Raw genomic sequence first — 14,463 nt, 5'->3', positions numbered from 1 at the left:
ATGGACAAATGAATGTGAAGAGGTTTTTCAAGGTATCAAAGAGGTTCTTGGTTCTCTTCATACTATGCAAGCTCCTAATTGGGATAAGGAGTTTTATGTGAATCCATCAGTAGGTGAGGATGCCATTGGAGCTATGCTTCTTCAACGTGGTAACAATTCCCACTACATGAAGCCTATCTATTGTGCTAACATGGTGAAGCTAGAGGTGGAAAGAGGCTATACTGAGGTGGATCTCATTATGGTAAGTGTGATTTATGGATGTAGAAGGTTTAGGCACTACCTTATCCCTAAACCATTCACATTCCTCACGAGCTACACTCTTCTACCTCAATTGGTGAATAGCCCTACTTTGTCAAAGAGGCTCATGAACTGGATTGTGGAGCTACAAGAATTCCAATTCTCTTTTCTTGTTGAGGAGAGTACAAGGGCTACATTGGATGATTTTCGTACTTATAAGGAAATCCCTCTTCTTCTTAAGGAGGACGCAGTGAAGAAGCAACACATGGAAGCTCCTGACATAGACAATGCCTATCTATTGTTTTTTGATGGCTCTTACAGGAAAGTGCATGGTGAAGCTTCGGGAGGTGTTGTAGTTTATGATCCTCAAGGTGTGTTCGTAACTAAAAGGAGTTTTAAGCTTACAGCACAAAGCAACAATGAAGCTAAGTATGCTACTTTGGAGAAAGGTCTCAACCTTTGCCTTGAGCTTTGCATCCATCGTGAGGGTAAGAGGTGATGATCTTTTGGTGGTTAAGAAAGTACTTGAGGTGTGGCAAAGTAAGAATCCAAGGCTGAAAAATATGTGTTTTCAAGTGAAGAATCTGCTTAAGCATTTTAAAGCTTGGAGTTTAAGGAATGTGGATAGGTCTCAAAATGAAGAAGCACATGGTGCAGTGCAAGCTTCAATTGGGCAATTGTATGTCATGAGGGCTGATTCTCCTCTTTATTTGAGAAGGAAAGCTTTAGAGAGCGAGGAAGAGTTTCTACAAACAGGTATGCTTCCATTAGAGTTGGAGAAGTCAAAAAAATATGCCTTCCTACGCCATGCCAAAAGGTATGTGTTGCTTGGTGATGCTTTGTATATGAAGGGGGATGATCTTGTGATGAGAAAAGTTCCTTGGAAAAAGGAAATTTACAAAATTTTAGAGGATAATAATGAGGTTTCTTGTGGTGGCCACTTTGCTTCAAAGATCGCTTTGCATAAAGTATTGCAAGAAGGTTATGTGTGGCCAAGCGTTCAACGTGATGTTCATCATTGGTGCAAGTCTTGTAAAGAGTGTCAAAGCATGGAAAATAGGGTTCTCAAATCAGAAATAGAGGCACCATTGTGGCTTATGATGTGTTTCAAAAGTGGGGTATTGATGCAATAGGTCCTCTACCTATGACAGCGAGAGGCAAACGTTACATACTTACTGTTGTTGACTATCTATCCATCTATCCAAGTGGGCCGAAGCCAAGGATGTTAAGCATATCACGAGTAAAGATTTTTCCTTATTTATATATGAAGATATTTGTGTTGCAAATTTGGCATGCCATTGGAGTTACTATTTGACAAGTGTCCAGGTTTCAGGGGAGAACTGGTGGACTATCTATGTGAGAAGCTTCATGTGCATCGCAGGTTTACTACTCCATATTATCCCCAATGCAATGGCATGAATGAAAGGTTTAATGGAGAGCTCATAAGGATGCTTACAAAGATGACAAGAAACAATGTGAAGACTTGGGATTTAGAGCTACCTTGTGCTCTAGGGGCTTACAGGACTGCCATCAAATCAGGTACTGGTTTCTCTCCCTTCCATCTAGTTTTTGGCAAAGAGGATTTACTTCCTATTGAGGTGGAGATACCAGCTTTGAAGATGATTCTAAAGCTTAAAGAATAGCCCAATGATGCATTCAAGGAAAGGCTTCTATATTTGCAATGTGTACAGTTTGATAGGTTGTTGGCTTTTGAGCATTATGAGCAGGTCTTGAAAAAGAATCAAGCAAAGGCAAATGAGAAGGTGAAGGACAAGGACATCAAGAAGGGTGGCATGGTGCTTCGTTACAATAGTAAGATTGATAGCACTTTTCAAAAGAAATTTCAAATCAAGTGGCAAGGTCTTTTCTTGGTCTTAAACAGGTTTCCAAATGGCACATATCAGCTTGCTGACTTGGATGGTACCCCACATAAAGCACATGTGAATGGCTACAGGTTGAAGAAGTATATTGGAAGGTTGATGAATGTGATTGAGGATGAGAATTCTTTTCAAGAATTTTTTGATCATGTGGCTAATGAAGAAGATGAAGTGAAGACTCCCTCATGTGGTTTACATTATCTTTTTTGTGCTGCTGATCATGAATGATCCAGTAGGCTGGGGTGTGGCAAACTATGTTGGGTGCATTTTTGACACCCCGTTTTTTTGTAAATTTGTACATATGGACATGACTCCCGATGTCAAAAGTGTGTGTGGGTTTCATTTTTGGGGATTTTTAGCTTGCTTTCGCAAGCACATGTACGTAGTCACTAATCTAGTAACAGTTGTCGGGCTACTGTAAGTTCCCGTGAGTGAGTTTGAAGTATATAACTTAAACTCATGTACAAACTTAAAAACTTTCAGCCAAAGTTCAAAAAATTGCAGGTTTGAGCTCATTGTGCCTCCTTGATGGTTTCTGTTGCAGTTTTTGCCCTCGCCTTGCCTACTCTACGTGTAGTCGTACCGGGACAGCTCTCTGTTCGCGTCAATTTTGCATGAAGCGGCGTGTAGATTCAAATTTGTTCATATTCATATTTCTCACCATTATTTTTTTAATATTTCTCTCAAGCTTTAAAGGGCCACAATTGGAGTTGTGCTCTTTAGGTTATGACTAGTTCTCTGCAAGGTTATGGCTATGGCAGCCTAGTAAATTGTATGCAAACAGATTCGGAGGGCATGTATCTAGGAATTGTGGAATTGATGTTGAAGTTGTGGGTTTGTGGTGTTCAATGGTGAAAGGGGAGGCCCTTATCTTCATATGCATTGGTCGGCGTGTGCTATAAATCCATGCTTTGGCAGGGTTTTGCTCCTATGTGACATAGTCTCTTGGGTGGGCGACAGCCAATAAATTCCCAAGGGAACTACTCTTGCTAGACTTGTGGTGTTTCAAAGGGATTTTTCAAAGCTTTTGGTGTCTTGTAGTTCTCTTTCAATGCTCTTGGGTGACATCGTTATAGAGGTGTTCCAGTTTGTTTGTTTTCCAACAACGTCTTTGAGTTTGGGGGGAGGCTAGAAATACCCTAGAGTATCAGAATCTCCTTGAGGAATGCAAGTGCAAAATTGATTGTACCGGCGGACTCAACCCACCCAAAGTTACCAAACCTGATAGGGGGCATAGAGAAGACCTATAGAACGTTCCCATGTGAGGAGATGGCTATTTGAGCGGGGGGGGGGGGTTTCTATAGATAATAATCTAAATGTTCTCTAGAGGTCAAAATTCAATTCTGACTTTGCAAGGATTTTCCTCACAAGTAAAATAACCAATGTACTATAGTGGGACTTAGAGAAATCATCATTTGATAACCATGGTAACCAAAAATGGCTCAATGATTAACAAACTGTCATTTTTGAACTACAACCACAAATCAACTCCAAAATGAATGAAACTTGACAGAATACATCCAGATGAACTACGGGATGTGCCCATATGCCTAGAGTGAATAAAATGGCCTCCACCAAGTACTGGTCATTGTACCAAGTGTCAAAATGGTGTTGAAAACTGAAGAAAAGCCCAACCAGGAGCCAAGTATTACTTACTAAGGGTATAGGACAAGTGTGGGTCATGAAAAATATGACTAGGTGAGAAGTTCCATCACTAGATATTAATCATGAATATTATCTCAACTTGAAATTTTTTACTTTAGCACCCTTCCACATCTTGTGTTTAGGCCAAAAACCAATATGATGCAAACAATTCACTTGCTCAATCACTCTAGGACCAAAAAATGCACACACTTTGCAAATCTGACACCAACTAACACTCATGTGTCCAAAAAGTAGCAAGTCACATTTATGGTTTCTGTCATTCATTGTTGATCAATGTCTGAAAAAACATTTTTTAAGGCCTCAAAATTCATTTAAAAGTTAGGGGTGTCTAAAACTAACGATTTGTGAAATTTGTGAGAAAACGATTGCGGTTTTGGACATAGTTTTGACTTTTCCTTAACCAAAGCACTTGAATGCATCAATGCAAGTCTAGTTGCATCAAGCTAGAGTTGTTAAGCCTAGAGATCATGTTCTCTTTAGAGTCAAACTCGGCTTACACAAGTGGACACCATGACCAAACACCCTATAACTTCAAAATTCCAAAGATTCCATCAAGTATTTATCAAGATATTAATCACGATTAATATCTTTGGGGGAAAAAATCACTTGACTTGGCAAGTTTTGTTCATCACTTGACTCATCAAGTTTTAGTTATCACTAGCTTAAGCACACTCTTACTAATCGACAAACCAAATTTTAAGCCAAATGGACATTTCAATATTTTTGCATCCAAATAATTCAAAAAGTAGAATCCTATCAATATCCAATTGCCTTAACCCAAGTCCATATTCAAAACTAAAAAATGAAGCCATAATGATAATCTAGATATTGATCGCAATTAATATTTGTGCATAAAAATTTTCCTTAAAGTTGTTTTACAATGATCACATTTTTTAATAGCTTTTGGTAGTAATATTTTTTCTTTCAACTTCAAAAATGATCACACAATTATAATGGGACAAAATGTCGTGCTCAATTCTAAAATGAACCTAATTGCATTATTTTGTATGATTGCACCCAGGTTCAATGCAAAGCTCTCCAACTATAGCAAAAAAGAAGTCAATGAAGAAAAGGTTGCAGGAGCTACCCCTATCAGCTACATGAAGAATCAATAGGGGTAGAGCTCTTGGAGAAGCATCATGTAGCCATCTTTCATGGGATGTTCAATACACCCAAGGGAAAAGTGATGGAAATGCAAACAATGCCTACATAAATTTATGATGTGTTAAAGGAATCAGTGTTGATGGAAGTTGTAAGACCTAGGAGACTAAGACGTAGGATCTTCATCCCTACCCCCCTTTATATAGGCCTAGCTCCTAGCTCTTGCCCTAAGTGGATCCCCAATCCACACTGGTCTAGTCCAGGCCCTTGGCCTAGGTTCCTGACCCCCTAGGTTGGGCCTTGCCCCGTAGGACCCTTGTCCTGACATTACTCCCCCCTTAAGAAGAGTTTTCGTCCTCGAAAACAAAAGTGGAGAACTTCTTCTTAAGAACACTAATGTTTTCCCAAGTGGCATCCCTCAAGGATCTAGCTGTTTGGTTGCCCGGAACACTGTTCCGCAGGAGGTTCAATGAAACCAAGAGTAACATCTTGATTTTCCACATTGTTGTCCATTTGCAACCATCTAGTGTATAGACTCCATTTAGAACGCATATGATCATGCTAAATGAGTTATCACGACAAAGATGTACGTGAAGAGTACCGCTTTTCACTTTCTCTGAAAGTAACTTTCTGACCTAACTCATCAGCCAAGTTTAAGTCCTTGACTTGTTCTCAAATTTCATCAGTAAACAACCCCACCCTAATGAGTGTCAAGGTTGAGAACCTGACTTATACATGAAGAGACTACCGAGCCGCAACATGCATTAACTAATAGTAAGTAAACTCCAAGAAGAGCAATAAATGCTTACTAATTGGATCGCTTGGTGCTAACGTACCCACTTTCCTTATCCTTCAGCACAAGATTACTCTTTGTAATCTACCTATCCCTTTGGATAACTGACAGTTTTGAAGTGTTTTTTCCTCACGGTTTATAGACAGTCGTCCCAGATGACTGGTAAACGGGGAATCACACTAGTGTATAACATTGGTGAGGAATCAACAATGTACAAAATAACCATCGTGGTTAACTTGAAAAATCCACAAATGCCCAAACTGAGCCATGACCTCGATTGGTGATTAGTAGACCCAAAAGTAATCTCCTAGAGATATTGCACTTAGAGTGCAAAATGCTTCATAAGCAATAACTTAAGGAATATGCATGCCGCTCCAAATCAGCTTTTGCTAAACACTAGGGCCCATAACACCTAGTGTGCATGCATTTAGCAAAAACAAACCCAAACCTGTACATCCATACTGATCCTTGCCAATACTTATGGAAAATGTGATGCGCCTAGCACACATTTGAAGAGAATTGTAAATAGTTTCGAAAAGAAACTAAATACTTTTAGTTGCAATCTTGTGCAATCCTTGCTGAAGCGTCTGAACGATAATAGAAGGTGAAATAGTAATCACTTCTAGGTACAAACAATGAAACTTTTTCATTTTCTATATGTATAAACAACCATCTGTAATGTTGTTTAGCAGTACTTGTACCTTAACAAGTCATTCTATGTATCCGACAATTATTGGCCACGAAATTGCTCTTGATACGTCGTGCTAAAAATGGTCCAGAAAACAGATGTGACCAGCACCTAGGGACTTTGTCGTGACACATATTTGAAATAGTGGGAGCCAGTGTCAGTCCCAGAGACTCATATTCGCCACATGTGGAATACGCCTCAACTAACACTAGAATGGTAACCTAACAGGACATAAAAGTGTCCTTTCAGGGTTTTGGGAAAAATTCCCAAAACCATAGTAGATCCACTCATTTTGAAAAATCCTTTCATGAGCTTATAGTTCAATAACTTCTACATATGGAAAAAATGAGAAACTTGTAATTTTTCTCATCCCTTGGTCACTACAAGCCTCCAAAGTTGATGGACCGATGCATTTTGCCCAAAACAGCAATTTCTTACGGTTGATTGCATATAAATAAGAGTGGGTATTTTTGTAGGACATGAGATAAAATGCCCCGTTAACTTCAATGGGTTGGTGACCAAAACATATGGTTGCTTTTACCTCACTAATTGTTTTTTGGGGAAAAAAAAATAGGTACAAAAAAGTTGCATTTTTGCCATTCTGCAGACCTATCATCAAAGTTTCTATAGTCACGCTCAATACAGATACTATATACATGTTTTCTTGGTTCCCTTTGGGCCTTTGAATTCAAAAGGAGCCATGGAGCATGTCAAAAGGATAATGGATCTCTTACAATTGGAACCTTGGGGGCAATGATAAAGTGCTAAATACAGCAAACATGAAAAAACTGGGTTTAGCATTATGACCTCTAGAAACCCATAGAAACTACTCAATATCTAGCCAAGTTTGTAGTCTATGATTAGATATGTTTACTACCTACAAAATATACACAATTGGCCTATGAAACTAGCAATATTGAGAAAGTTATACTTGCTACTCTAAAATGTATCGTATTCTTCAGCAATCAAAAAACTCAACCATCATCATATACTATGCTATATAGCATATTAGGTCCCCCAAAACTCAAGGAAGATTAGCTTTATGTTATACATTACACTTACACAATCAAAATTGAATTTGGATATCAAGAATCCACAAAAAAATCATAAAAGTGCTAATTTTGGCCAAAAAAATAGGATTATGCAATTCTTGTAAATTGGTCATAACTTTCAATTTTAACACTTAGCTCTCTCTACAAGCATCAAAACATGTTGAGAACTATGAAGGCCTAACCTCTAGCCATTTAAACCTCACAAACATGAAGTTTAGAGTGGTATAGTTGCTAAAAATTGAAAAAAAGCCAAAAACAGGATCCGTTTTTTCACACAGTTTAGGTTCAAAAATGTTGTGCAAGAGTAAGGTTAATGGTGAGATCGATACTCCAAAAAAAATGCTAAGTTTTTTTCAGCTCATAAGGCAAATTTGTGGATATATAGCAACTAGAAATTCATTTTCATACTCTTCAAATAATTCAAGCAAAATGGTCACTTAACAGGACACAAAAGTGTCCGAGGACATAAAAATGTCCTGTTACCATTCTAGTGCTAAGGATATCTGAAAAAAGAACATCCTACAAGTACAAGAGGTACTTGTGTGTGGAGGTAACTCTAAACACTCTGCGACAAGAGTGAGAGGGACCCTCATTCTTGCTCCACACTGGCTAAACCGAACTCCTTGAGTTCCTAGACCATGCTGTATCCCATGTGACAACATGTGCCAAATTGAACCCTACAAGTAGGGTCGTAACAGCATAAGGCTGAAAGATAGATTGGACACTTGGCCCAGAATAATTTATTCCGAAATGCCCTTGGCATGGCTCTATAACATTCAAGTGTACTTATACGTCTTGAAAAACCGAGCAAAGCATACTAAAAATGAAATAACACCAAATCAATAGATGCGTACCTGGAGATTTGAACGTAATGTTCACTTACCCGTATTCAAATGGAGAGGAGCACGTCCCCTACCTGAAAAAACAAATAGCATTGCACTTGGAACCCTGGGTGTTGCCTTTGCAATCCAAGCCCTTGGATTTAGAATCTACGTAGTCAAAACCCTTGGTAAGACACCTTGTAGAAACTGCTCAACTAGCAGATAACGGTAACCAACATAGTCAACCGTGTACACAATGATTGGAATCAACTTGAAAAGTGTGTTCATTCGCTACCGCATGGTAGATTTTGGAAGTCTTTCCTTGAAAGTATAACTAGGAGAGATCAACTATGATCCTCAATGCAGATCAAATTGTGATCCTTAATGCCTATGGGGTGATGTAGGAATCACCCATCGGGTCTTACCCCAAAATAGTATGTCCATAGACACTCCGTAGTGCTAGTTCTTGTAGAGATCAGCTGTTGTGAGTTGAAGATCAGTGAAAACTCAACTTGAGTGTCGCATTGAAAACATGTACTGCAAAAATGACACCCTAAACTTTCGTAATGACAAGACTCTTCCTTGTCAATTAACGTCAATGTGTACTCCATTGGGTAGAGTTGTTCGATCTTGAGAACAATCATCTAAGGAATACCAATAGGTGGGTCTTACCCTTGGCCTGACAACGACTGTTAGCCTGTTTGGCTCATAGTCCTTATGCAAAATAGTGTTCAATCGACAAACCGATGAAGACTAATTTGAGTAGCATCTTGGCCACATGCTAGCTGTGAGTTAGAGCACCTTGGCTCAAGCTGACTCACGAGAAAAACATGTATCAAAAGCTTCTTAGAAGATTAGAGATAGAGAACGAAAAGAAGAGCATGCTGGGCTGAGGAACTTGCCTTAAGTTTTTAGAGTGTGTGCCCAAGCGATGTGCTCTTACACATCTTATGCTTGACTTGCAGCTTATCATATAAGCATTTCCCAGTTTTCCGGTATGACTCTTGCATCAATAGAGGTAACAGAAAAACACAAAACTCATTCCAATCCACCTACCTTCAGGGGTCGTGATTGCCTGTGAAATAAGTCCTAGAATTAGGCTCCTTTTGGTGTTGTGTGTTGATAGCAACCAACAATCATATTAAACAATCTATCCTTAATATGTCCTTGACAGAGTTGCGAGTGTGATAGCAGAAGCGTAATTGCATGAAGTGGGGGAATTGAATCCACCTCACTAGCATGCCTTGCATGCAGAATTGTAAGCCCTTGCGGAGAGTGATGGCATCAACCGTGAGAACCAAAACCATAAGTAGCATGTGTATGTATGTCCAAGGATTCCCATAAATGATCCATCCCATAGACCCATCTCTTATGGTATGATTAACTATAAGCATGGGTAAGAACATGAGGTGTATCACCCAAAAGGGTAAAGAGGGACACCTATAATGACTAAGTGGGAGCTTGTGACACCTCCACACACTCATTTAGCAAGAGGGGAAGAGCTAGGGAGGTATGGGGCAACTAGATACCTCCAAATCTCTATATAAATGGAATTCATACTCAATTTTACACACATTGAACACACTTAGGAGAAGGGAGCTCTGTTGTTGTGGCAAAAACCTGGTGACTACCGCATCGAAGCTTTGAAAGATTATCTCTTATAGCAATCCTTTCCAATTGGTGCCATATTGTTATTCAATTGGAATCCTTTCCAATTTCTATCATATTATAATTATTCAATTGGAATCCTTTCCAATTTCTACTCTATTATCAGACGCTATACTCCTATTTACCTATCCTCAATTGGAAATCAACAATCATTATACCTATTTTATGGTAATTTCTCTACATTAAAAAGTAATGAAGGTCTCACTACTTGATTATATAATCAATTGTGTTGACTCCATGCACCATTCTTCATCAAAATAACCTAGATGCTTGCATGAACTAGCTACTCATATTCAAGAATTTTTTCCGGCTAAAATGATGGATTGTTCTTGCAAATGGATTGTTCTTGCAAGTAGATATAAGTGATTAATCATGGATTAGTGTATAGGTTATAGTGCATGTTTATCATAAGATTATGGCAGGATTAAGCAAGCATATGTTTTTGATCTGATGTGTGGAATAACCATACATGTTTTGAAATTAAAACACTTATAATCATTTACCCTACTTCCATTGGATTCTTATACTTTAGCTTACAACTTCTCAAATTAAGTTAAGTATCTAGTAGTGGGAATGGCACCCAAGAGAACTCTCTATGGTGGATCATACGATGACGAATCCAGAACCAATGATGGTAAAGGAAAAGGAAAGCTTCCGATGAATGAGGATGTGCCACATATCCCACAAAGTGATGTTATTGTTGAAGAACAGGTAGGAAACTTCCTTTTTATTTAATGCATTATGAGTAATTAGGAAGTAGAAACTACCTAAACATTGAGTTAGTCCCAATATGAAACCACATCAATTGAACTTGTTGATTTTCTTTAAGTTGTATTAATATGGAAGGATTTTTTTATGATATACAGTCTGAAGTAGAAAAGAAATTTTTGTCTAGTAGGAAAACTCTTGAACCTTTTTCATTCAAAAATCCTATATCAATATAGTCAAAACTCCCTTTGATATCCAGCGAGGAGGGCATAGCGGCGTGAACGCTAAAGCACTGAATCTGGGGGAGCACATCTTGCTGGTATGTGCCCAAAATGCAAGGTGTTTCTTGCGGGTTTATGCCCAAAATGCAAGATGTTACTTGTGGATTTATGCCCAGGTTGCAAGTTATTCACTACGGGTTTGTGCCCCGATTGCATGGCAATTTAGTTGTATGGGCAACTAAAGACACCAGGAGCAATAAACACTCACAAAGAGGAGTGAACTCTTGGGGCTGGGATATTTTAGTGAAGAAGGGTTGTATGTTTTTTTCCTTCTAGAAAAGATTGTCTTGGTGCCGATTTCATAATTTTTGAAGTGTTTTAACAAAATTGTGATGGAAACCGTTAAAAGGCATTTTGCAAATGAACAATCATGTGGTAGCAATTAGAAAACAAGAAAAAAGTGTGAGTGTGGGATGGAAAGTGGGGGTTGGCTTAGGTTTCCACAAGGATGGGTGGTCTCGATTGGTCGAAAAACTCTCCACTCCTTATTGATATAGGAGAAAAGAAACTAGATATTAATATGCCAAGAGTCGAGAAGTCCCAATTGTATGTGCCTCTGAAAATTATGGGGTTTCTCTCTTTTGGAAGGTCAGAGTTGGGAACGTTAGATTATTGTGGTAGTTCATGCTTTCCCTGCGAGATAGGGCTAGGAAACCTTTTCAATGGCTTGGACTCAAGTTATTTGGTGAAGAGAGTCTATCCATTAGAAATATTGTCTATCTTGACTATGCTTTTCTCAAGCGATTAGGGCCTAGCAACCTGTCAAGTACCCTCCTATGGCTAAATGGATATAGTAACAGGGTGGGGACCTCACATCTACCCTAGGTATATAAGGCAGTGTGAAAATGGAATCAGGATTCTCAGCCTTAGTTTTCGAGACCACTCTTTAGTGAGAGCTCATGAGGTGTGTGGTTATGGAGTCCTTGAACTTCTCCTTGCTCATGTGACTTGATTAACTCTAATAAATGCTTAATTCTCATTCACTTTGCCTCTCTTGTACTCTCTATGATTGTCTATGACGATGTGATTAGATAGATTGTAACTAATTATTGGTTAATGTTTCTCTAATCTTATGCAAATTATCTATATTCTTTGTGTGTGCATGTAGGTTTGGTTGGAGTGCGGATTCTCAATAGATTTATGTGTATGTGCTTGTGATTAGTGTGTTGCATGATGAGGTTAGTGATGTGTGCGTATTTACAATTGTTAGTGTGGGTGATTGGGTTGATTTGAAGTGAAGAGAAGTGGATGTGGAGATTTCCAGGCATTGTGGCTTTGCTCCTCTATAAGTTGAGAAGCTCACCTCATAGAGTCGCCATTCATGTTGCCATAATTAGCTCACTAATTGTGTGAGTGTTTCTAGGCCATGGCAACGTAACTCATCTCCCTGAATTGATAATTATTTGTTGGTCATTGGAGCTATGCTACGATGGTACCCCCAAAATTATGGTTGAGATTGGAGAAGCGATTATGATGGTTGAGATGCAATCAACTGTGCTTTTGTGTGTGATTGTGTGCTTGGGTGTGTGTAGACGAATGTTTATAGCAAAGATTTGTTGGTGTGTTCTTTCAAGAGTATTAACGTGATGTGATTCCATCTGAGCCATAGAGAGGTGCTTGTGTGCATTAGACAGAGGTTGGGGTCTAGGAGGACCTCTCTATTTTCCAAGCGATTATGGAGGTGATTATCATTTTGACGAATAGGTGCATGCCATTGACGGGAGCAAAGCGAGACACGAACCCCAATGGCCTCTAAAACGCCGGGAGCCGATGCACGCCTCGAGCCGGTCACAGTAAAGTGAACAGGGGGCACCACCTAGCTTTGAGCGGCCAGGACGCAGACCACAGTGATGTGAACACCGCAAACTTACGCACACACACACACACACACACACACACAGAGTGAGAGAGAGAGAGAGAGAGAGAGAGAGAGAGAGAGAGAGAGATTGACAAATGATGAAAACCCTCGGGGGTGTGAGGGAGAATTATTGCTTGCAGTTTGACCTTCCTTCCGGCGGCGAGGTGGCACACCGTGGTGATAGAGAGGTAGGGAGAAGAGATGGTGAATCTTCTTGGTGCGTTCTCTAAAGACGACTCAATGATGTGAACTTGCTACCAAGAATGTGTGTGTGTGTGTGTGTGTGTGTGTGTGTGTGTGTGTGTGTGTGTGTGTGAATCAACCATTGGAGTCAAGAGGTGGACGTAGCTCCCTTCACATGGTGCAATTCCCAAAACAAACCATCACACAAGTCCCCTCCCCGTGATGCCAATAGTATCAATCCCTCCCACTAAAACTCTACCCAAGTGCTGACCTCTCATGAACTGCCCCCCCCAATAGTGACCTCTCTATGCCCTTTTATAGGCGTTGGCTGCTTGGATTAGGGTAATCTCGGTTTGATTAGGGTAAGCTAATCGGGGAGACAAAGCAAAGCGGTGGGCCTAGTGTGGTTGACCCTTTCTTTGTCTTGGGAGTTATTAAAAATGAAAACCTCTAGGTGGGCCTTTGTGACCATCACCTAGAGAGACGGAAATTACAAATTGGGAATTGTGTACGTGGGAAAGGGGGGGGGGGGTGGTTATTGTGTAAATATATATATATATATATATATATATATATATAATATTTTTATTTTTCCTTTTTTTTTGCAGTGCTGTGGGCGACGCAGAGGCGGAGGGGGTGAATGGGGTGAGAGAGAGGGGTGTGTGTGCTCGGGGTGTGTGTCTGTGGGGGTGTGTGTAAGTGTGTAAGTGTGTTGTGTGCACGCCTTCACTGGCTGCGAAGGGGAGAGCGTGACAGAGAGCGGGGGGTCCGCATGCGGCATGCGTGCACAGAGCGGGAGGGAGAAAGGGGGTGAGTGTGGAGAGGGGGGAGGGGGTATGAGAGGATGGGGGGGGTTGGATGATGTTCATAGCGCCCGCGACAGCCGCAGAGAGAGCTCGCGACAGAGAGCGGGGCATCCAAGGGGGGGGGGGGGCATAGTCAACGAGAGAGAGAGAGAGAGAGAGAGAGAGAGAGAGAGAGAGAGAGAGAGAGAGAGAGAGAGAGAGAGGTGGGGGGGGGGGGGGGGGGAAGCAGTTAAGAGGGAGGGTGTGAGGTCCCCCTTAAGGCGGGTTCCCACCATGGGAGTAAGAGAGAGGGAGAGAAAGAGTGAGGTGGTGAGGGGATAAGGGTGGAAGGGTAGAGAATAGAGAGAGAGAGAGAGAGAGAGAGAGAGAGAGAGAGAGAGAGAGAGAGAGAGAGAGAGAGAGAGAGAGAGAGAGAGGAACTTAGAGCTAGGTGAAGGTGGGGAGGGGTGGAATGTGAGGTGGTCCGCCACGGTTAGGAAGAAACAAGGGGGGGGGGGGGCTATAAGGCTGAAGGGAGTGTGGACGAGGGGGAGGGTGGTGGGTATAATGTAGCGGCCCGCCGGGGCTCATTAGGAAAAATATGAACCCTGTAGGGGTCCTTTGGGATTAAGGTTAATTAGAGGTCAGCCAATAGGAAGAGGGTGGTGGACACACTCTATACCCTCAAAAAAGTAGGGGGACAAGGTAGCCTTACACCTCTTAATTGCCTCTTACCTAGTGAGAAG

This window comes from Adiantum capillus-veneris, chromosome 5, assembly GCF_014529385.1.
Source record: "Adiantum capillus-veneris isolate H3 chromosome 5, ASM1452938v2, whole genome shotgun sequence".
In the NCBI taxonomy this organism is placed as follows: Eukaryota; Viridiplantae; Streptophyta; class Polypodiopsida; order Polypodiales; family Pteridaceae; genus Adiantum; species Adiantum capillus-veneris.
This window is presented reverse-complemented; position numbering follows the sequence as displayed.